General features: G+C 41.6%; 1 long non-coding RNA gene across 1 annotated transcript; it reads right to left on the reverse strand.

Moving 5' to 3' along the window:
- Positions 1 to 13,082: 13,082 nt before the first annotated feature.
- On the reverse strand, positions 13,083 to 14,688 carry LOC136232012 (uncharacterized). The gene is made up of 2 exons (XR_010690232.1): positions 14,360 to 14,688; positions 13,083 to 13,550 (listed from the first exon to the last, which is right to left on the reverse strand). It is a non-coding gene; the product is annotated as an uncharacterized lncRNA (long non-coding RNA).
- Between the last annotated feature and the right edge of the window lie 9,341 nt (positions 14,689 to 24,029).

Genomic DNA, 24,029 nt, shown 5'->3' on the forward strand with positions numbered 1-24,029 from the left:
GTCCACGACCGCGGGTAAAATGGCTCAAAAGCAACTCAGGTCTGCGACCTTGAGTCAGATGGCTCAAAAGCAACTCCGGCCTGCGACCGTGAGTCAGATGGATCAAAAGCAACTCAGGTCTGCGACCTTGAGTAAGATGGCTCAAAAGCAACTCTAGTCTACGACCGAGAGCAAGATGGCTCAAAAGCGACCCTGGTCCACGACCGCGGGTAAAATGGCTCAAAAGCAACTCAGGTCTGCGACCTTGAGTCAGATGGCTCAAAAGCAACTCCGGTCTGCGACCGTGAGTCAGATGGCTCAAAAGCAACTCAGGTCTGCGACCTTGCGTCAGATGGCTCAAAAGCAACTCCGGTCTGCGACCGTGAGTCAGATGGCTCAAAAGCAACTCCGGTCTGCGACCGTGAGTCAGATGGCACAAAAGCGAGGATTGTCTCTGGATTCTCTTACCACACTATTGTCTGTATTTTCCCACTGGAGCTAGCGTCTCGGAGGTTTAATGGGAACGTGTTTTAGTCTGGAAAGATATAGACTAATGATAATTTTTCTGTTGACTGTTGTCTGTACTTTGACTGGTGTCACTGTTCTATAAAATTGGCTGTTGTCTGGAGTTCATATTTTGACAATATTGGTTGCTGTCTGGGAGAAATACAGGCTGAAACAGACTGCAAATCGGAGGTCTGTGCACCCGGTAATTAATTATTTACTTTTTACCTTTATGTCAAATCGTACCTTTTTCACTATTTACGGGAACGTCATTCCCTCTTCCTATATAAGGTGGTGGGGTTTCATTTCAACCCCACACATTCTCTCTCTTCTTTCTCTCTCTAGACTTTGATTTGGATTATTCTCGGGATGGATTGAGATGAATGGGACGGCACGAGAGGCATGGACGAGGTTTACGTGAACCTAGATAGAGTGGACCCTTTCCACGACCCTACGACGCATCTGAGCCGGACACGCTGCAACGAGGTAAGTAATTTCTCACTTTTGTTTGATTTAAATTCTAGGCTTTAGTATCCCTATCCGAACACGACTTGCATGCTAACCTTTAGATTGCCTTAGAGGACTTTAGCTAGAAAACATGAATTTCTTCACTTACAAGTAACACTTGTGAGAATGCGTGCTATATGCATGTGAATAGTGACACTACGAATTTATGCATGCTAATAGTAAAAATAACGTGAATAGTAAAAACGTGAATAGTGCACGTGAATAGTAAAAACGTGAATAGGGCACGTGAATAGTAAAAACTTAACTAATGCACGTGAATAGAAAAAACGTGAATAGTGAAAACTTAACAAATGCATGTGAATAGTACAACTTAACTAATGCGCGTGAATAGTGAAAACGTGAATAATGAAAACTTAACTAGTGCACGTGAATAGTAAAAACGTGAATAGTGCATGTGAATAATAAAAACGTGAATGGTGGAAACTTAACTAATGCACGTGAATAGTAAAACGTGAATAGTGCACGTGAATAGTGAAAACTTAACTAATGCACGTGAATAGTATAACTTAACCTATGCTCCTTGTCAATGCGGACGAGAGTGGATTAAAGAATTAACTAAACCTTACATGAACGACCCTAAAGGAGGGATTTTTACAAGAAGTTGGTCCTAACTGACCAGATGTCTCTGTATGCTTTAGGAATCGCATTTAAATTTTTCTGTCTTGTTCTTTCTAGTTCATTGAGATTTCCGGGACTACGGTAGAGATTCATTCGTGGTACGCTAGGCTGGGCGCCGCAGCGAGAGCCCGTGTGCGCGAGTTGGGCCTCGAGCCCTTTATTTCAGCGTTGCCCCGCACCAATGGGGTGTGTGATCGTTATGGCCTACGTGCCTTATACGAGCGGTGGGTTGACTCGACCCACACTTTCCACCTTTCCTTTAGGGAGATGACCATCTCGCCCAGAGACTTCTCTTTATTGACGGGGCTGCAGGGGAGCAGTACTCCAGTTCCTTTTCATTTTGACATGATGCGACCGCGGGTTGACCTCGCTAGACTCGCTGCTTTGATTGGACCGGGAGTTTGCCCAGGCGCCCGATCTACTCCGGTGAAGTTTATTTCCACTGCGAGCCTTTTGAGTCGACGGGATTTTTGCGAGACCGACGATACTGACTTGGCAGTTCGTAGTTTCTTGGTATATACTCTGAGTGAGACGATTTTCCGCACCAAGGGCGAAAAGGTACACGCGGGTCTTATTCAGGGACTGAGTGATTTGGATGCGGCGGCTTCCTATGATTGGGCGGGGGCAGGCCTAGCCTTTCTATATAAATTTTTGGATCTGACTTGCCGAAAGCGCAAGGACTTCGGTGGTTACACCTTTGCCCTGCTGGTACGTGACGCACCCTTGACTCGCCCATTTTATCTTCTTCGCGCTTTTCACACTTATAATCCTTGTTTTTACCGCAGGTTTGGGCGTATGAGAGGCGGATTCTTCCCAGCCAGTCTCGGCCTCGGCCACGAGTACCGAGGCTCCCTCTCATGACCCGATGGAGAGATTTTGACCTAGGCGCCGAGAGGAGACGGACTGTGGCGCGGCTCCTAGATTGGATCGACTCGCGGACCCTGGGACAGGTAGATGTCGTCTAGTCGTGCTAGATTCTTGTTTGAACCGTTCTGACTTTCTCTTTGTGTTTTTTTTTTTTTAGATTAAGTTTAGGTGGGACGACCTTGACTTCGGTCCCGATTACATGTATGTATCTGTGATCCAGGAGCAGCAGTGCGTGCTCACCGGCCCCTGCGTGCGGGCATGGTATTTGGGGGACCGAGGCATCACCGGGGTTAGTGACGCACACTGGACACCGGACGAGATTCCCGTTTCCATGTTCGCGGTGCGGACCATGCCCCTGTCGATCATCCGTCGGGACTTGACCCGTCGGTTCGTTGGTAGAGAGGTGTGGGTTCATGCCGAGGGCCGTGCTCCTTACTTATCTACTCTGCTGAGCGTGAGGGATGCCGCGACGGCAGCGATGGAGGTGGATCCGGTAGCAGACGTATTTTCGAGGGAGGCTGTCGCGGCAGTCTTTGGTCAGGAGGAGGTCCCGGTAAGTGATTCCGCCTTTTTACCTTCTATTCACGAGATGGTTAGCGGTACTTATTGTGTTTTTATTTGCAGGAAGGGTCCTGGAGGAGTGCCCATCTATCTGATTTCTTTGACGGCACTCGAGCTCAGACACCCGTATGCGAGCCACCCTACTACGTCGGCGAGTCCTCCAGCGCCGCCCGACCGGAGAGGTCTTCCCTAGGTGTGCCTGTACCGGACTACGGGAGAGATTTTGCCATGGTTTGTTACGATGAGTCCGGGACAGCTTATGCGGGGGTCGAGACGGCTCCTTCTATCTTCACTTCGAGGGTCCCATTTGATCCTTCAGATGCTTCTCTGACTACGAGGGAGACCTGTTCGGATTATGTGGGGTTGTCTGGTTATCTCCGAGACCGCCTCAGCTTGCGCTGCGCCGATCACCTAGTATATATCATTACTTTACTTTAGTGTAGTGGAATGTATGCATGTATGTATGATTTATGTTCTTGCCTATGCTGTTTCTTATTTTTATCTGTTTTTCCCTTCTTTTTCTTTAGAGCGATTTGCATGCCCATGAGCGGAGACAGAGCGAGTTGGTGCGGGAGGCCGATGCCTGGGTTGGTCAGGTGTACCAAGAGCGGAACGACCACTGGTCGGGGGTGATGCGGCGGGAGACTGAGGGTTGCCTTGCTGCCGAGGAGAGAGCGCGTGATGAGTCGACTGGACGCCTCGCTGTCGAGGAGAGAGCACGAGTCGCCGATGAGAGAGCACGAGTTGCCGATGAGAGAGCGCGAGCTGCCGAGGAGACATTATCTGCGGAGCGGGCATCGCATTTGAGGGAGTTTGAGGCCTATTGGGACTTCCCTCCGTATTAGGCTTATTATGTATTGCTTTGTAGTTTTTTATTAGAGTTACCCCGATGTATAGATGATGTATAGGGAGTGGGGTGGGTAGCAGGTAGGCTTTTTTGTGAAAAGTAAGATAGGAAATGTATAACTCATGATTCATATTACCATGCATTCAGTAGATTATGATGATTCCAATCATTCTCGTCAAATATATTCATGCCTTTATTTATTTACAAACAAAAGAAATACTTAGCCTCTTATACATTGTTTTTGTAATTGCTCAAGTTATAACTATTGTTAGCAGGACCCGCCTTTCGGTTTTCGGATCCTGGCGATTTTTCTCCTCTCCTTTTACTATCCCGGAATTTTCAAATGAGTGCCCTTTCGGGTTTTCACCCATTGGGATGTCCCTGACTGCTGCATAGGTCGCCCTTTGCGGGTTTTCAACCTATCGGGAATTTTTCTTTCTTTTTTTTTTACGAAAAGTATTTCTTAAGCCTATCCAGGTTGGTAGGTTCGGAGAATTCCATGCCATCCATAGTAGTTAACTTCACCGCTCCTTTGCTTAGTATCTTCTTCACGATGAATGGCCCTTCCTAGTTAGGCTTGAACTTGCCCCTAGGGTCGGTATGCGTCACACGGATCTGCTTTAGCACCATATCCCCTTCTTTGATAGGGCTGGCCTTGACCTTTTTGTTGAAGGCTCGGGCCATCCTCCTCTGATATAGCTGCACATGGTAAAGGGCTTCCATCCTTTTCTCGTCTACTAGTGCCAACTGTTCATATCGCTTCTTCACCCATTCCGTCTCAGGAATCTCTGCTTCCACTGCGATTCTCAACGATCGCTTTTCAATCTCAATCGGGAGAACGGCTTCTGCCCCATATACCAAGGAGAACGGCGTTGCCCCAGTCGAGGTTCTAACTATCGTGCGATAAGCCCATAATGCGAGTGGGAGCTGATCGTGCCAATTCCGATGTGATTCCACTATTTTTACGAGAATTCTCTTAAGGTTCTTATTAGCTGCTTCTACTGCCCCATTAGCTTGTGGAGGCACTCCGAACCTGGTGATCAAGTGTTTCTCGATGAACTTTCTCATCTGCTTGGACCCCAATTTGCTAAATGACTCTGCCTCTACCCATTTGGTGAAGTAATCGATGGCGACTGCAATAAACTTGTGCCCATTCGAAGCATTAGGCCTTACCTCACCAATGATGTCAATGCCCCAAGCAGCGAATGGCCAAATAGGTGCTAACACATGTAATTCCATGGCCGGCAGATGACTACAATCGCCGTGGATTTGACAATCGTGGCATTTCTTCGCATACTCGTTACAATCTCTTTCCATAGTGAGCCAATAGAAGCCTTGTCTGATGATTTTCTTAGCTAACACTTCTCCTCCCATATGGGCCCCACAAATTCCCGAGTGTACAGATTCCATCGCTTCGCGGGCTTCTCCCGCATCCAAACACCTTAGTTGTAACCCATCAATGTGCCTTTTGTAAAGCAAATCGTTGTGGATGACGAACTGCTGAGCCAATCTTCTAATCACAGCTTGATCCCTAGGTTCTGATTCTGCCGGATATGTTCCACTCTTCATAAAGTTCACGATGTCGAAATACCATGGCTTTTCATCTGCCCCTAACAGCATTACGTCTTCGTAGCATGGTTTGTGAGATCTCCTCAATACCAACAGTTTCGAGGCGAGGTTCCGGGGATTGTCCCAAACTGACACCAAAGTGGCCAAAGCATCCGCTGCCTGGTTCTGTGCTCGAGGGATATGATGGAAACGACATTCCTTGAATCTTTGTGCCAACCCTTCTAGCTGATCTAGATATGGACGTAGCCTTTCTTCCCTTACCTCCCAGTTTCCTTGTGCCTGTTCGATGATCAGCTTTGAATCACCCCAAATTTCGACATACGATGCTCCCAGTGCTGCTAATGACTCTAAACCATAAATGCACGCTTCATATTCGGCCATATTATTGGTGAGAGGGAAGGATAACTTTTTGGCCATCGGGATCCTTTCTCCTTCCGGTGAAATAAGTAGTACTCCAACTCCGGCTCCATTCGAATTAACTGCTCCGTCGAAGAACATTTTCCAGGGTATGACTTCTATTGCGTTCAAGTGTTCATCGGGGAAATCATAGCTTATCTCTTCCTCTTCTGCATTCAGGGGTTGGTTGGCCAGAAACTCTGCCACGGCCCTCCATTTGACAACCTTCTTCGTTACATATTCAATGTCAAACTCGGATAAAAGTAGTAACCATCGGGCTAACTTCCCTATCAAAGACGGAGTTCGGTACAGATACTTCACGGGGTCCATCCGAGAAATAATGATTACTTTATATGATTGAAAATAATGCCGTAGTTTCTTCGTTAGCCATACTACCGCCACACACGTCTTTTCGATCATGTTGTACTTGAGCTCGTACTCCAGGAACTTCTTACTCAGATAATACACCGCGTGCTCCACACCGGTGTCTCCCTCTTGGGCCAGCATTGCCACAACAAGGCCTCTCCCATTAAAGTTTCCGGGAAATGTTCATGTAATTCACATTGCGGGAATCCGGCGTCATACATATGGTTGCGGAATAACCTCGCATGCTCAACAGGATCCTGGTATCCACCATACCTAGGCATTGCTAACACCGCATCGGGTGTTTGATAAGAGGGGGAATCTGGGGTTTGCTCTGCCAGCATCCATACCGTATACTCTTTGTTAAACCTCTTCGTCATTGCCGCCCAATCGGTCTTAACATACATTAGGAGTGACATATACCACATTAACGGCTCACCCATCAGCGAATTACAGAACAAGCTGGTGATCTCTTCTTCCTTAAAACCCAAAGGCGCCATGGCCGATAAGTAGAAGTGAAGGTGTTCCATAGGATCTTTATTGCCATTATACTTGCTAACCCTCGGTAACGGACGCTTGATAGGTCCAATCTGCATTGCGAAGCGCTCTGCGGTCCTGTCCTCGGCTCTTTGGTACTTTTCTAAGAATAAATCGCATAATTGATCCCAATCATGCTTGCAAGAGTCGGATAACGAGTGGAACCACTCCAATGGCTCGCCTACCAGCGAATGGTGAAACCATTGAGCAATCTCGTCCACCCCGAAGGATTCAACAAACATGTCGCGCATATATTCACGCAAGTGCACCTCGGGATTACCTCCACCACTAAACAGACCCAATTCTGGCACAATAGTCTGAGACGACCCTTCTCCGGTCTCTTCAGCACTATCTTCATCATACGGTGCTCCACTGTCCAACCCTTCATTCATCAGTTCATCCTCCTGTTCCTCGCCAAGGAAGGACACATATATACCATTTCCTACGTTGCTCTTTTCGTCGGAGTCCAACAACTCCTCTACATTCTCCTCGAAGGATTCCATCACTACACCTTCTGCCAGACCAACTCCGATCATGCTCACCCTATGATTAGGCAATGGATTACGCCTAACGGAAGGGTTTGCTGACGAAGGATCAGCTATCTTCTTCTCCTCGATTAAATCTTGGATCTCGTGTTTCAGCCTCTCGCAATTCTCAATTGTATGCCCATAACTGCTATGGAATTCACAATACCCTCTAGCCTGTATCTGCGGAGTAGGTGGAGCTTTGTTATATGGGGTAAGGGCTTTCAACAATCCCTTCTTCTGCAAACGTTCGAAAACTTTTGCGTAGGTTTGATCAAACTTGGCGAACCGCCTCTTTTCAATAGCATTTAGATCAAGCACTTTCACTGCTGCGGATTCCGTACTCGCACTTGGCCCTCCGGCACTATATCCAGACTTGGTCCATTTGGTATAAGCTTTCTTTGGTTCTCCATCCCCCTCAACTGTCAAGGCACAACTGTACATCTGGTTAAAATCGGTAAAAGGCATATACCGCAGCTCATTCTTGATATACGGCAACGTGTTGCCGACTACCATTCGGATCTGATCCTGCTCAAGCGGCTTCTACTTCATAACCGCGGCCTTGGCCCTCCATCTTTTCACAAAATCGGAGAAAGATTCCCCAGTCTGCTGCTTAGTGCTCTCAAGCTCCTTCAAAGTGACCTCAAGCATGGTGTTGAAGCTATACTGTACAATGAATGACTTCGCTAACTCTTTCCAATCCCTCTTCGTCACCATCGGCAATGTATAAAACCATGTGAGGGCAGCCCCCTCTAGATAAGTGTTAAACAACCCCAGGACTTGATCCTCAGTCAGGATCGTGTGCTTCATCACAGCAACATACTGATTCATGTGGGCAGTGGGATCCCCAGTTCCATCGAACTTTTTCATGTCAGTGAGTCGGAATTTCAAAGGTAGAGCAGTTGCCGACAAACAATTCTTCAAGTTATAAAAGTCCTGACTCCCGGAACTTCCCCCGCGTAAGTCCTGCACCTCCTGCGTGATGTGCTGTTTCCACTCCTCCTCCTTAGCTTTCTCTTTCTCAAGCTATTTTCGGATATAATCCTGATAATCATCCTCGTTCCCAAAGCGAGGGCCATCGTTCACCTCATTCTCAGCGTGCTTGCTGCCACTCTTGTCCTCCTTCATGGCCAACTTAGCTATCTGGGTCACTATCGCAGGCAACTGCTCATTAATGTTGTTCACAGAGTTTTCCAATCCGGCCACTTTTTCGTCGGTTGCAGACATACTGACAGAAGAATGAGAATACTCAGACGAAGATGAATTAGAAGCCACAATTGCTGATTCGGGACTGTCAATCTGTAGCTGATCAAACTGTCTAACTAGCCGACTGCTCTCTCGGTACCACAACCGCTTAATGATGACGTCTGCGCGAACGGTATCCATTAGTATGTATGCATGATTTTATATGCATGATTCGTGGTGTGTGCGTTTATTATTTACGGATATATAAGATAAGAAGAACAAACGTTATTCTAATTACACGTATCACAACATCTCTCTTCCACCCTTATTCCTCCACACACTCGTTGGTCTAGGTCTCTTTCCTAGGATTTTGGTTTTGGGCTCACATTGCGGTCCAGGGGACGCGTGATGCCGTCGATTATTACGGAAAAGGTAAATCATCCATCAGACAACACAGTTCGTTTTGACGTATCAACGTTCAGTGACTAAGAAATCGACCAAGTTGGATTGTCCTTTCGGAATAACTCGTCTTTTGTCCTTTCGCGAGACGCATTAATTCGGGTTTTGACTCCCTTTGAGCGCGTCTCAGTTTTTAGACGTGGTACGAGTTATTCTTTTAGTCCAATCGTTCGTTATTGTCAATGACTCGTTCCCTTTTATTCGCGTGGGTTCGTGTCTCGATTTTTGGATTACAACGGGATCTTTTGGATCTATCGAGAGACGTAACCACGTGCTTATTTAGTGATGGGATCACTTTTGAATTTAGGGAACGGACTCATCGCGTAACGCGTTTGTTTTTAGCGTTAAGACTCCGTTTGCTCGTTTTGGCTACGTGAAAAGACGGCGAGTCTTATTTGAGCGTACGGTAATCTTTCGGCTAATAACAACTCTTTATTCTTTCCAATCTACGGGATATATCATCCTAGCGTGGTTATAGAAAATCAACATTTCGTTGAATCGCATGTTTATTCGAAGCAAGGATTTTACCGTTCTTTTTCATTTAGGCACGAATTAAGCAAACACGTATATCGGGCCATATTTCTTGCAGTTTTGGTAACGGTCGAAATGATCGAGTCGTTAGTCAAAACCCATAGTCTCGTCCATATGACGCAATTATGCGGTTTGGTTTGATTCGGCTTTTTGATTTTAAACGGCGCATATACTTGTTCGAGACACGTATCCAACGACATTGGTTTATTTTCTTTAACTACTTTTGAGATTGACATATATCGTAGATAAAGAATGATTTTGGTCGTTTGTTTCATTTTTGCTTTTTATTTTCCTAGTCACTTTTGCGGACACGTCCATTTCTCTTAAGAACAACACAAGACATAACGCAAGAGCTCGTCTTTTATTCGGAAGGGACGGGCCACGTTTGCGAAACTCTTTACGTTACAACGGGGTCATTCGAAACAGAAATGTTCTTCGTTTTCGTTTCGTCATAATTTCGTTTTATCCCAACCTATTTAAAGAATGTGAATAACGGCTACTCGTTAATATAGTCTTTTGAATCGAGATATGACTATCCTTAATATCAAACCGATCCGTACTAATACGTGCTTACGTCATAACGTATTTCTATGAACATGTGCCTTCTTCGGGACACGGAAAGGGACCAGGCGGGTCGCACAAGTTCATTCATACGAGATGACTAAGTCGTCTTTAGTTCGAATCATTTCAATACTTTGGGGTAGTTCATATATCGGTTTAAGAGTATATATTAACGTATCGTTTCATTTTCTTTACATATGTTAGGATTGGACACGTATCATGGCGATTTGAAAACACGAATTGATTCATTTATCACATCAAAAATAGTAACGGGTAATCCTATGGAAACTTCTAAGGCTACTATATGCTGACACGGCTGAGCGCGGGACCTCACAGGACCGCACAAATTCGCCCCTAACGAATGGATGGGGACCCTTTGACGACTTACTGTAAGGGGGAACTTACACTAGCCTCTTTCGAGCGACGAATGGACTCTCGCTAGAGGTTTCGCGGAAATTACCCAAAAGGTTTGCAATAATGCTTATGAATGCATACGAAAAGAAATAATACGATCCGTCCCCGTTAAGGGCTTAATACACGCCTTCCGGATTCAAATTTCTCGATTCCCCAGCAGAGTCGCTACTTGTTAGACGAGGTGCCGCGGCCTAATCTCACGGGCGGATCGGGGGGTGGACAACCTCATGGCGACGTAAGCGGTGATTGGCGTCGAAAGCAACCAATCGTGGAATCAAGCTGCTCGGCAGGACCGGAGCTCGGAAATATGGAAGAGTCGCCACCCACGAATGGGAAAATGAACATCGATCCCTTGCGGGAGACCGGTGTGGGTTCGGGAAACTTAGGTACGAGACGAGAAGGCTAGCTCCTTTCCGGAGAAAGGCTACTAGGCACCCCGACATCGCCCGGTTATGAACCACCGGCCTCCTATTCAGCATGTTAGGCGATAACGGACTAATCGTACACTTCTTTAAGTTTAAAATTCATTTGAAACCTTTTCTTTCTCATTTTGGAAACCGTTTTGAGCATATATTATTGAAAAGCCACATTAGTAAAGAATCACCCATTTACATCAATTTAATATACATACAAAGAGAGGGGGGAAGAAAGAAGTGATTTAGTTACAACGTGATTTACATGTCGTGTTGCGAGTTAATTCTACGCTAACTTATTTCCCCAAAATGAATTTATTTACATGGTTCGCACCTTAATCGCCGTTGGAACGATTTAGGTTCGTTTTAAAACCCCGTTTGATGAAGTTCACCCGACTCGCCGTTGGAACGACTCGAGCGCTTGAAAACGTTGAGATAAAAACCTTTAATAAGAAAACGTGGTTAAACATACAAGTCAATTTTATTTTTATACAAATCCTTTAAGAAAACGATTCAAAACTTCATTATTTACAATGAAAACGATTTTAATTACAATGTTCGCTTAATCCGTCGTTGGAACGGACTAAGGTTTTAAAACGTGGCGTTTGAGAAACGATTTGAAATATTAAGAAAACTCTATTTATCTACATTAGAAACCTCTAAAAATTCATTAGTTTAAATAATCAAGTTGAAAACTCTTTTTGTGATTTATTTTCCTATTTTTCCTTAATGGATTCTCTACTTGTTATAATTACAATAATAAACATATTTGAACCAAAACTCACTCCCAAGTAAAGCCCATTTGAAACATGGACTCCTAAATGCCCAAAGAATAAAGAAAATAATGTAGATATACATATATACATTTTAACCAAAAAACCATGAAATAAAAGTTAATGAAAAGAGACTATATAATACATATATGAAAATACTAAACATAATACATTTATACTTTAAACATTTGAAAATAGTAAATAAAACTCTTAAATAAGAAAATAACATTTATCCCCAAAATAGTTTTATTTAATAATACGTAATATAGCCCAAATATCCCAAAACTATATATATACATAACTAATATAATCTTAAATGTCCAAAATAGTATATATTTATCCATTAATCTTAAATGTCAAAAATAATATATATACATAACTAATGTAACTTTAAATGTCAAAAATAACATATATTTATCCACAAAATGTCTACTAATTAATCACTCCCAAAACACTCAAGCAAATGTCATTTTAAAATAAAATTCATTACCATTTAAGTAAAAGAAAAAGAAGAGAAAAGATATATATATATATATATATATATATACTTATATTTAAAATAAAATAAAAAAATGATGTATAAACATTCTAAATAATCTTTGTAGATACCCATTTTTGTCCGGGTCAATTTTTTAAGTTTATAATAAATTTCACTCAAAATTTGAACAATTCATGAATTATCCGGAATATATGGTATTATCTCAAAGATAATTTATTGTGGGAAAATTGTGCTGTTAAAACTAATTTGTCGTATTTCGGTATAAATCGGTAAAAATATCGAATTATATTCAAAATGCGACTTAATAGAATTAAGGTATAATTTTGAGCTATTATGAATTTTATTTGAGATATATTCATCATATTTTGAATAAAATTGAATTTGCTTGAATTCGAGTTATAATTTATTAATTAAAGTTCAAATGTCAATCAATCAAATTAACATTTCAATGCGTATTTATTTGTCGTAAAATATATTTAGAAACGTCTATAGTCTGAATTGCGAGTTATAATGTAACATCGTATATCAAAGTTAAAGTTAATTTTGACTTTGATTACGATTTATATTATAATTAAACGTTTAGAATATAATTGATTTCTAAATAACGAATTATGACAAATGGATCCCAAAAATTGAAAAGTTAATAAATTAACGACAATTGAACGTTTCCTTAAAATGTTAGTCGTCGTCATAGTCCAAAGTGTATCTTTATTAAATAAGTCGGTGATTGTTATATTCTTCCTTTTTTTTTTAGATTAGTCGAGTTCAAATTATTTTGTTGTAAAATTTCACGGTCACAGATTATTGTAACTCGAGTCGTATTTATTAAGTATTTTAACCCGTCATGTGCTGCTGGGCTAGTTGCATTAAATAAAAACGGAGGCAATAGTATAAAAAAAACACAATCGAGCTTTTATTAATAAAAGTAATAATATATTCTTACCAAAAAAAAAAAAAAAAAGTAATAATATACAAGTACAATTACATTGTGGTACAAATGTTTAATTTCTAATTACATCGTTTGCAGGAAACAAAAAAAAAAAGAAGATAAAGCGGGATAAATGTAGCGGACCCGGAGGCCCGCCTTATAATGTCGGGGTTTCTATACCCCACTTTGAATACTGAGGCAACTTGGCACCCCCGAAAGGCAAGGTCAAAGCCCACATTCGATCCAGGAGCGCCTATTCGCTTTTAGGATGTCTTCCCCCGAGACAACCAAAATTCATCCGAGGCAACCAAATTCATACGGGACAGTCGAGAATCGTCAGATTTAACCCGGGGCTACCAAATTAAACCGCGGTGAATCAAACCGAAGCGACAACAGTCAAACAGGGACCCGGAGTTCAAATAGGCGATTCAATTCGGGACTAATTCCGTCAATTCCCAACAAACTCACCGACTCGGATCAAATACAGCGTCCGTCTGCAATAATCACAATTACAGGGACCAATTGGCATTTTTACTAAAAAAATCAATAATTCAACAAGATGATCTCATCCGGCAGGCATCCAATAATGTCAAAAATACAGAGAAAATGGGGCAAACGGATTGACGAAATAACCCTCAATGGTACAGTAGAAAATAGTGAAAAATGATGAGCAATGATTCACAGTGGATTTCTTACTATAAATAGAAAGGGTCCATTGCTGTAAGGGAAAAAAGTGGAGAGCTTACACTGTAATAAGAAGAAGGGAGAGCAAAAACTCAATGTAAGAGGAGAAAAAAAACACAATGTAAGGGGAGATAACAATTTTTGTAAAAACTCCATTGTAATAGAAAAAGTTTCACTGCAATAGGAGTGAAGGAGCAAGAACAACATTGTAATAAACATTCAATCAATCAAAGAGCAAGGGTAATATATTTCTAATCCATTCCTACATATATACATATCATTATTGTATCACTGCTCTCTCTTTTTAATCTCATCTTATCACATAAATCAACCAAGTAGTAATCGTAACTCGCATTCATTCCCGAGCACACCAAACGAAGGACCGAAACACCCTCCAGAGCCAATAACGGCTCTGGTTGCGTTTTCGACTATCTCCTACACAAAACCCGAGTTCAGATCAATAGGAAATAGAGACTAGAACCGGATTGAGAAACCGTAAAACCAAAAGCGAACTCAGTGAAAACTCATCTATATCCAAGCCAACGCAACAAGTATCTCAAATCAGGGGGCAATAGAAGCCGAGATCGGAAAAATGGGAAAGAGCAAACCTTAAATTTACCTTGCATGTCGAGTTAGGAGTAGGTCAGGACTTCTTCGGGTTTTCTTCATCGGAGGCGGCGCCGCTGTGGCCGGAACCGGTCCGATAGAACTTGCTAAAATCCCGAAATCGAACAAAAGCTATAGACCCAGCCCAGGTTAAGCGAGCTGAACCCAGGGAGAAAGCGTGCGAGGTAGAGAGAGAGAGGAACGGCCGGAGTTTGGAGGGTGAGTCGCCGTCGCAAAACGAAGCCGGCCAAGGGTAGAGAGAAGGCTTCGATTTTGTGGAAGGAAAGAGGAAGAAAAAGTAAAGGGGAGAGGCATGGTTGCTGCTTCAAGATAATCCAATTTAGGTACAGTATGTTTTTATATTGGTGTTAAATGGATTCTTTTTCTCCAACTTTGGACTTTTGATGACTTAACTAACATCTTTGGGCCTAATATTAATTCTTAATCCAATTCTCACTTGTGTACTCACTAAATTCATACTTTAATGTCTAATTTGATTAAATTTTGATGTTTTATAATTTAAAACTTATTTCCATATTTCATGTAATTGTTGTTGGTTTGTTCATGGTTTTAATTAGTTTAAGGGTGATTCAATTACTCTTTTGGTTCAGAATAATTTCATTAATGATTTCTAGATTGATTAATTTACTTTTTATTAGCTTAGCTTAGCTTAGTGTTGATTAATAATCTAGACTTAGTTAAGATTTAATTGTCAATAGCTTACCATAGAGTATCCTAATTAATTCTAATCGATGCGAAAACGTCATTAGAATTCCTAATTAAATTAATTCGAATCGATGTGAAAACGTCATTTGAATTTATAAATTAGATTAATTCAAACTGATGTGAAAACGTCATTTGAATTTATAAATTAAATTAACTCGAATTGATGTGAAACGTCATTCAAACTCATAAACTAAGTTAATTCTAATCGATGTGAAAACGTCATTAGAATTATATACTAAACTCGATAACCCCAAAAATCCACAAGTGCCTGGTTTATACTGATGATTCAAAGCAAAACAAATAGCAAACACGTAATATCACAATAGTACCGATACGTCGGGCGGGGTAGGGTGAGATCGCATCTCTTCCCTACACGTAACCGGAAAAACGAACCCTAAACCTCTGCGAAGACCATCTTTATCCAAACCAAAATATACAGAGTCAATCCAAACAGGGCGACCAATCACGCCCACGCACGTATTTCCAAGTGATGATTGGTGGCGACTCGAAACCTTAAAACACGAGAAAGGCGGATCGAGCCGGCCACACACCCCGACCTGCAAAAAAACCGGAAGCCAGGGTGCGACAATCTTATATACTAAACATCTAAAAATAATTTGAAAATGTATATTACATAACTATACATATATATATAAAGGACTAAAAGCTTAAAAGTTGAGAAAGAGGGACCAAACAGTATTTTTTACATTCTGGCAGATTTACCGACGAAAAATCCGTCGGTAAACAGCAATTAGTGACAGAAATGGCAAATTACAGCAGCACTCTACTTATTTCCAGATTCATTCAAAAGCTTTAAATTAAATCTAATTCAATCGTTTTGGATTTCCGAACTACCAAATATGGATCATAGTCAATAACGGAAGTTCCTAAAACGACGTTTTTTATTTTAAAACGTTATTTGGAAGTTCTTTAGATTAAAACCTATAATTACAACGTTTTCAATACCCGAACTACCTTTTTATCGGATCACGGTTCGTATTGGGATATTAAAACGAGGTTTTTTATTTTAAGACAAACCGAATTTTATTCAATACGAGACAAAAATTAAATAAATATGCCAAATAAAATAAAAAGCGATGAAATAAATGAACAATTAAATAAATAAAAACATAACATAAAAAATAAATAGAAGAAGGAAATAAATTAAATAAAAATAAAAGAGTCTAGTCCTCGGATAATACCTTAAATTCGGTATCTGACAGTCGAAGCCGATTGATTCCACGAGTCGTGATTTTCCGGTTTTTTTGTGTTTTTTTAGTAAAAATTTAACTTTGGGAAAATTTGGATTTTTTTTGGAAAAAAAATATTTTCTCCAAAAAATTGACTTTCTCTCTCTAAAAATGTCTAGAGTGAGAAAGCTCAAAAAAAAATTCCTCCTCCTCAATGCATGGGGATTCGTGCCTTTTATAGGCAAACGGGTCCCCGGACCAATGGGCGACGCCTGAGTAAAATCGGGCGTCGCCCAAGGGGGTTGGGCGGCCGCCCAAGGCATGTTGGGCGATCGCCCAACAAAGGTTGGGCGGCCGCCCAACAATTGTTGGGCGATCGCCCAACAGCGTTGGGCGAGCGCCCAACCGCCGTTGGGCGTACGCCCAACGATCGTTGGGCGCTCGCCCAACGGCCGCCGGGATGCATCTTGGGCCGTCGGGCGTGCACGTCCCGTGGCCGTCGAGCGCGCGTCCCGCGCCGCCGAGCGCCCCCGCGCCGTGGCTGCCGGACGCGCGTTCTGCGCTGCCGGGCGTACACGCCCAGTGGCCGACGAGGGCGCGCCCGTGCGTGGTTCGGGCGCCGAGCGCGTACCGTTCGCGGTTGGACTCGTGCGTTCGACGAACGCCGAGCGTGCGCCTCGTGCTGTCGAGCGGGCGTCCGACTGTCGGCGAACGCGCGTTGGCTGCCGCTAGGCGCTTGCACCATGCCGCTGAGCACTCGCAAGCCATCCGATCGACAACAGCGACCCGTCGTAACTCTTCCTCCCTTATTATGTATTTATTATTTTTTGTTTTTCAAAATTCCGGAATCAATCGCTTCAACCGTCTTGTTTCCAGATTTTCGTCACAGGTCCTCCGACTCGGTGTCTACACATGCGATGTTGTAGAGGAAGTAGTTTGGATCAAGAAGTTCATAACTGATTTATGAGTAGGTCAAACTCTCCTAAGATCAGTTGATGTTTTCTGTGACGTTAATTGGGCCATAGCACAAGCACTGGAGCCCATGTCACACGAGATCCAAACGCGTACTTAGACAGTAACACCTTACCCGGTGACATTACATTGTAGAGGGTTGACACCGAGAACAATGTCGCTGATTAGTTTACCAAAGAACTTGGTAGTACTAGATCTATAGTGTTTAGGGCAATACCCGTTTGGAACTAGTTCAAGTGGGAGACTGTTGGTGTGCCCTAGTTCATAGGCATTGGTTCTTATAAAATGCATTTGTGTTACATTAATAAAGGCATTAATCTAGTTCATTTATATCTTGTGCTATAATATGAATAGAGAATCCATTGATTGACAATCATAAAACCATATCCCAAGTCTATTCTATCATGGGAATGATTAGGACCACAGACTTTTATATTCGATGACTGTATGGTAGTAAATAATACTAGCCATAGCACTTGTTAAGTCAGTTGTGAATATGGGTACATGTTGCATACATGTGACTGGATCGATCCGCCCGAAAAAACTACATGGTGGTTGTGTCATTAGTTTTCTTAAGTAGGTCTCTAACTATCTTCAAACCAGATTTCATTATAATATCAATATGGGATCCGGTTCACTTTGACATACGCCTAACAGGTCTATAACAGGATGCTAAATACGGGTATGATTGGGTGAACAGGTGAACATGTTGGTATTGATATTGAAGTGATGGAATTACCACTCATGTAACAGTGAGATGATATCACAGGCCACTTGATAAGTGAGATTGATAAGTGTGTGGCCACACCCTGATAAGTAGTTTACTTATCGGATTCATTAATCTACTTAAGATCAAGAAATATCATAAACATCAGAGAGGATGACAGCCGCCATGCCTCTAGTTTATAATATCGATATCAAATGGTAAAAGAAGTTAAGAGATAACTACAGGGTCTCTGCATCTTTAGACTGCTGAAATAGCTGTATTGGTTAGGGGCAGTAATGGTTTGCTAGAACCCACTTACTGTCTGTGGGCCGTGAGCCCACTGCTAGCTAAGCACAGTCCCATAGGATCGTGCACATTGAACATCTGAGTTAGAACTTATAGAACGGTACACTGGAGGGATGAGATTAATTAATTGGTTGACAGTAAAATGTCAAGGTAATTAATTGGTGGTTAATTAATTGATTAATTGATACTTTGTATCAATGTAATTGATTAATGGATTTAGGCGTTGAGCATTTAATTGGTTAATTAGTTTACGGGATGTAATTAATTAATTTGTAAATTAATGAAATTGTATTCGTAAATAATTAATCAAACTAATATGTCAATTTATTAATTAGTGTTATTTATTTAATTGGGGTAATTAAATTTAATCTAATTGTAACTAATTGCATAGAATAAATACTATTAGTATTTATTTAAGTGATTATGTTAGAATTAGATTAGTTTTGTAATTAACCCTAAACCAACTAGGTTTAGAAATAACAACACTATATATAATAAAGACTAAAACCTAAAATAACCTAACTAATAAATATGGTATTCGGCCACCAAATATTGTGAAGAACACTAATATAGGCAGCCACCATACATTCACAAAAGTGAATTCGCCAGAAACCACTCAATTGTATAGTGGGAATTATTGGTTAATTACATAATCTCTCCAGTTCATCATCCGTTCTTCGGCTAGCACCGGTTCTGACTCAATAGCTGTTCGTGCACCTGACTACGGAGATCTTACTACCTTGTGGATTCTTCAGCCGTCTCTAGAAGAGACAGTCCGGGTATGTTTATATCCTTAAACGGATCAAAAGGGTTTTATTCAATCAATGGTTAACGGACAAAGATCAAACTCAAAGGGATTAGAAATAAATTTTAAACCGCAATTCCGCTGCGCTACAGTTGATTAACTGGCTTTAATCCCTAACAGTGGTATCAGAGCCATGGTTTAGTCTGTTTTGATTGATTGAAAATTAATAAGATTTGGTTTTTATTATTTTTCCAAATCAGTTTTGAGAATTCCTATTAATTCCTCGCGTAGAAATTGTTCTAGGAAGTTTTCGATTTATTATTTCTGTCTGTATTTTGTATTATTTGGTTCTGAAATTATTTTTGAAATAATTGAAAATTAAATAAAAAATACAGCAGCAATTTTTAAACAGTAAAATAAAAAAAATAGTTTCGGACACGGAACAACAGCCACGGGACTGCTGTCCGCGAACAGCAGCCCCGCGGCTGCTGTTGGGCGGACAACAGCACTACTGCTGTCCGCCGGACAGCAGCCCCATCGCTGTTCCGGGTCCGTTAAAAAATTCATAATTTGTTTAATTTTGGATTTGACGGGACTGATTTTAATCTTTAAATTTTTCTCGGGTAATTTTAATAAAATCAGGACCCTAATACCGTTTAATTTATTAAACACGTTTTGAATAAAAATTAATTGGTATTAAAACGTTTTTGATTGGCATGCATATTTAATTTTAATCGAATTGATAATTTGTATAAAATTGAATATGGTTAATTTGTGAAATTGGCCCAATAGACCGTGACACCGGTTTAAATTAGGAGAGCTAAATTTTAGATATGTGACGACCCTAAAAATTTAGTGGGAGCGAAATTGTAATTTTGTATTTAAATGGATGTTAACCGTTTGGGCCTTTATGGGCCTTAGTCACATATGGTAAAAATTGGCGATTTCACCCTAAGTAACCCGGCTTAACTTTATTAGATGTTCTGGAATGCCATGATCATGCATTATATTTGTATGTCTTACCGTGCAGCAACGTGTTATAGAGTTCTATGGGCCCTAAATTAAAGCCGGTTTGTAATTTAATTATTTTGGGAAATATGGCCTGCGTGCTATTCTTTCATTAATGTAATTTTAGAATAGGTTCTATTCATAATTGTAATTGGTCGTGAAGAAGCCCAGATGGTCCAAGCCCATGGTGGGAGCCCAATGAGACTTGAAGCAAGCCCGTGAAGATTAGATAGTTTATCTAGTTTCACTAGGATGTATTATAAGGCCCATAGAGTCTCTATGTTTATTTTGATTATACAATTGCTTAGTATAACATGAAATATAAGTAGCAACGATCACCAGATCATCACCCGCGATAATTATATGTTAAACCCGTATCACTTAATTAATCCGGATAATGAAATATTGAGTCGTTTAAAAGTGCTTCCCAGATTCACACCTCTTCCTCCCAAGTAGTGCTACAGTGTATGACGTGCCCTAGCAGGTATGCTGTAGTAATTAGTGGGCCGTCGAGGGTTAGGATACTTCGGTATGGCTAACGTGTGTATGGTGGTTGGACTCAACGTGGGTAGCATTAGCTCAGAGCGGGCCCTAAGCACAGATGGGCTAAGTGTCACAAGGCCCATCAAACTAAGTATCCCGGAAAGCTGGAGGAGATTGATTGAAGATTGCATTTCTTCTCATGTTTTGCAGGTTTTAATCAATGGAGATATGTCTGATGAGTTTTCTCCCTCCAGGGGGATCCTATGATCCCTTTCCTTTTTGTTATTGCTATGGAGAGGTTGTCGCACCTGATCCAAGAGGCTGTGAACATTGGTAGTTTCCATCCTGTGTCCATCAATAAGTTCTGTCCTCCTATTACCCATTTATTCTTCACTGACGATGTGATGATCTTTGTGGAAGGGAATGAGGAACAAGTTGGTGTGGTTATGGATATCCTTAATTGTTTATGCGCTGCTTCTGGCCAGAAGATCAATATCCAAAAATCCCGGATGATTTGCTCTAAAAACATGGATAAAGGCGTTTGTAAAAGGCTAAGTGATTTATCTGGTATTCCTCTTACTCACTCTTTGGGTAAGTACCTCGGGGTCCCCCTCCATAGCGATAGAGTTTCCAAAGCCTCTTTTAAGGAAACTTTGGATAAAACTAATGGTTTGTGTGCTAGCTGGAAAGCAAATTCTCTCTCCCTGGCAGGTCATCTAACGTTAATTCAGTCTGTCAATTGCGCTGCCCCCAACCATGTCATGCAAGCCTGCAGACAGCCTGAGCCTGTTCTTAATGAGCTTGACAAAATTAACAGGCGGTTCCTTTGGGGAGAGTCTGGAGTAGGGAAAAAGATTCACCTTGTCCCTTGGAAGGAGGTCTGCCAGCCGAAAAGTATGGGGGGTCTTGGGATAAGACAAGCTAAGGATAATAACAAAGTCTTATTAATGAAGCTTCTCTGGAGAATGTGGCAAAGCCCCTCCTCTCTCTGGGTGCGTCTTCTCTGTGGTAAGTATCGAAAAGATAAAAATTTCGGAGGCCCTAAGGAGAGAGTGGTCAATTGTTCTTTCCTCTGGAAAGGGATTAACGATGTGTTTGTAGAGTTCTGTTCGGGGGTTGGCCTGGAGGTGGGTAATGGCAAATCCATCAGTTTCTGGTATGATGTCTGGATTGGAGACAGACCGTTGTTAGAAGTGTGTAGCTCCCCTCCGCCTAGCAATATCCGTAATTGGAGGATCGCCGATGTGGTTGATTCTGAGGGGGACTGGATTTGGACTAAGTTTGAATCCTTCTTTAGCCTTGATACTCTCCTTAGAATTAGAGGAGTGAAGATAAGTAACCAAGAGGAAGATAAGGATAGGCATTGCTGGGCCCTGACTAACAATGGAGCTTATTCCTGCAAGTCAGCCTTTGAAGCTTTTTCCCTTAACAGGTCCGGTCCTCTCTCGGATACTTGGAATTTCATTTGGGCCCTTAAAATCCCTTACCGTATTAGGAGTTTCCTGTGACTGGGGGTTAAGGACAGGTTGCTTACTAATTCGGATAGGCACAGACGGCATATGGTGGATTCTGGAGCTTGCAGTAGATGCGTTGGCAATGATGAAACTTTGTGCCATGCTCTTAGGGACTGCTCAAAGAGTAAAGAGGTGTGGAAGAAAATTCTCCCACACCACATTCTTCCTTCCTTCCTGGTCCACTTTGAGCGTGACTGGTTTTCTGATGGTGTTTGTGGGAAGTTACTGGCTTACATGGAGCATGGTGATATTTTCTTTGCGATCATCTGTCACCAAATTTGGAATTGGAGGAACGAGGAGATTTTTGGGGATAAAACTATTTTTATTCCTAACTTAGCTGAATTCTTCTCGAAAAAACTCTCTATTATTACTGAGAGTTTCAAAGGGGATTCCCTTGCCAGGTCAACCCAGAAGAGAGATGTCCAACTCATTGGATGGAGCAGGCCGAGAGAGGGGGTGGTGAAATTGAACACGGATGGCTCCTGCCTCAATGATGGGAAGATTGCTGCCGGAGGTGTGCTTAGAGATGCGGGGGGCGCCTGGCTGTCTGGGTTCACCTAGAATCTGGGGCTGGGCTCTTCCTTTTCAGCGGAGCTTTGGGGAATTCTTTCTGGTATCAAGCTTGCCAAAAGCTTGGGTTTTAAGAAGTTATCTGTTGAATCTGATAACATAGAGGCCATTAAAATGATTGCAGATAATCATGCTATTTGTCTTAATAGCCGTAACCTTATCAAAGCGATTAAAAGGCTTTGCTCCTCCTTTGAGCTCATAAAGTTTAGCCACATCTTCAGAGAGCAGAACAGTGTTGCTGATCGCTTGGCGGCGGCTGGTCATGAGGGGATGTTGGGTGTCACTACCCTTTCGGATCCTCCTATCTTTATCTCTTCTCTTCTTTTAGAGGATAGGATTGGGGTCAGTTTTCCTAGGCTGATCCCAGGTTAGGTTTTCTTTTGTTTGTTTGTTTTTCCTTTCCTGTTTCTACCAAAAAAAATATATAACTGTTTAATTATATGTCCTGACTCCTTTACCTTTTCCATTAAATCTTCAGCTAGTATGAACACCTATGCAATGCACGAGATTAGAAAATCATTATAATTTTATAGTGAAATAAAAAAATTCAAATTATTTTACTAAAAGTATGGTAAAATTTAAATTCCAAATTGTGGACAAAATGATTTATACTAAGGTACTATCAAATTAGAATCAACAATTTGAGAATTTCTTACACGTGTAACAGAAAAAAAAATGAGAATTAATTTATTAAATTAAAAGTCTTGGGTAAAATTTGAAGGTCATAAAGAGGAACTGGATAAAATTCATAGGTGCTACATCTGTCGTGGGGCACCATCTATATCTCACATATTGTTTGTAGATGAGAGCTATTTCTTTTTTCGAGCTACTATGGAGGAAGGAAATGCAATCCAGCACATCTTCCGAGTGTATGAGCGAGCCTCATGACAGAAAATAAATTTGGATAAATCCAAAATCATGTTCAGTTCGAAAGTTCCCCCCAAGCGCATGATGATTCTAACCCAATTTCTGGGGTTACAGATGGTAGATAGTTAGGATAGATACTTGGAACTTCCTTCAGAAGTAGGCAGTAGCCGCATCTCTACCTTCTCCTACATTGTGGATCGTCTACACAAACAATTAAGAGGTTGGCAAGGTAAAAGAGTCTCCCAAGGCGGTAAAGAGGTCCTCATTAGTTCCTACCGGCCTATGTTATGCAGGTATTTTCTCTCCCTAAAACTATATGTGAGAAAGTTGAAATTTTATTGAATGGATATTGGTAGGGATGGGGTGTAAAATAGAAAGCATGGAAGTATCTCTGCACACGGAAAAAGTTGGGGGGGGGGTGAACTTCAAGCACTTTCAAGAGTTTAATGCGGCTTTTCTAAGAAAGCAGGCTTGGAAATTCATTACGAGACCGAAGGCTTTGGTTTCTAAATTTTTTAAGGCTCACTACTTCCCTGGCTCAGATTTCAGAAACACGAGACAAGGATACAACCTGAGTGCTATATGGTCAAGTTTAT

The sequence above is a fragment of the Euphorbia lathyris genome, chromosome 6, assembly GCF_963576675.1.
Source record: "Euphorbia lathyris chromosome 6, ddEupLath1.1, whole genome shotgun sequence".
NCBI classification, from domain to species: Eukaryota; Viridiplantae; Streptophyta; class Magnoliopsida; order Malpighiales; family Euphorbiaceae; genus Euphorbia; species Euphorbia lathyris.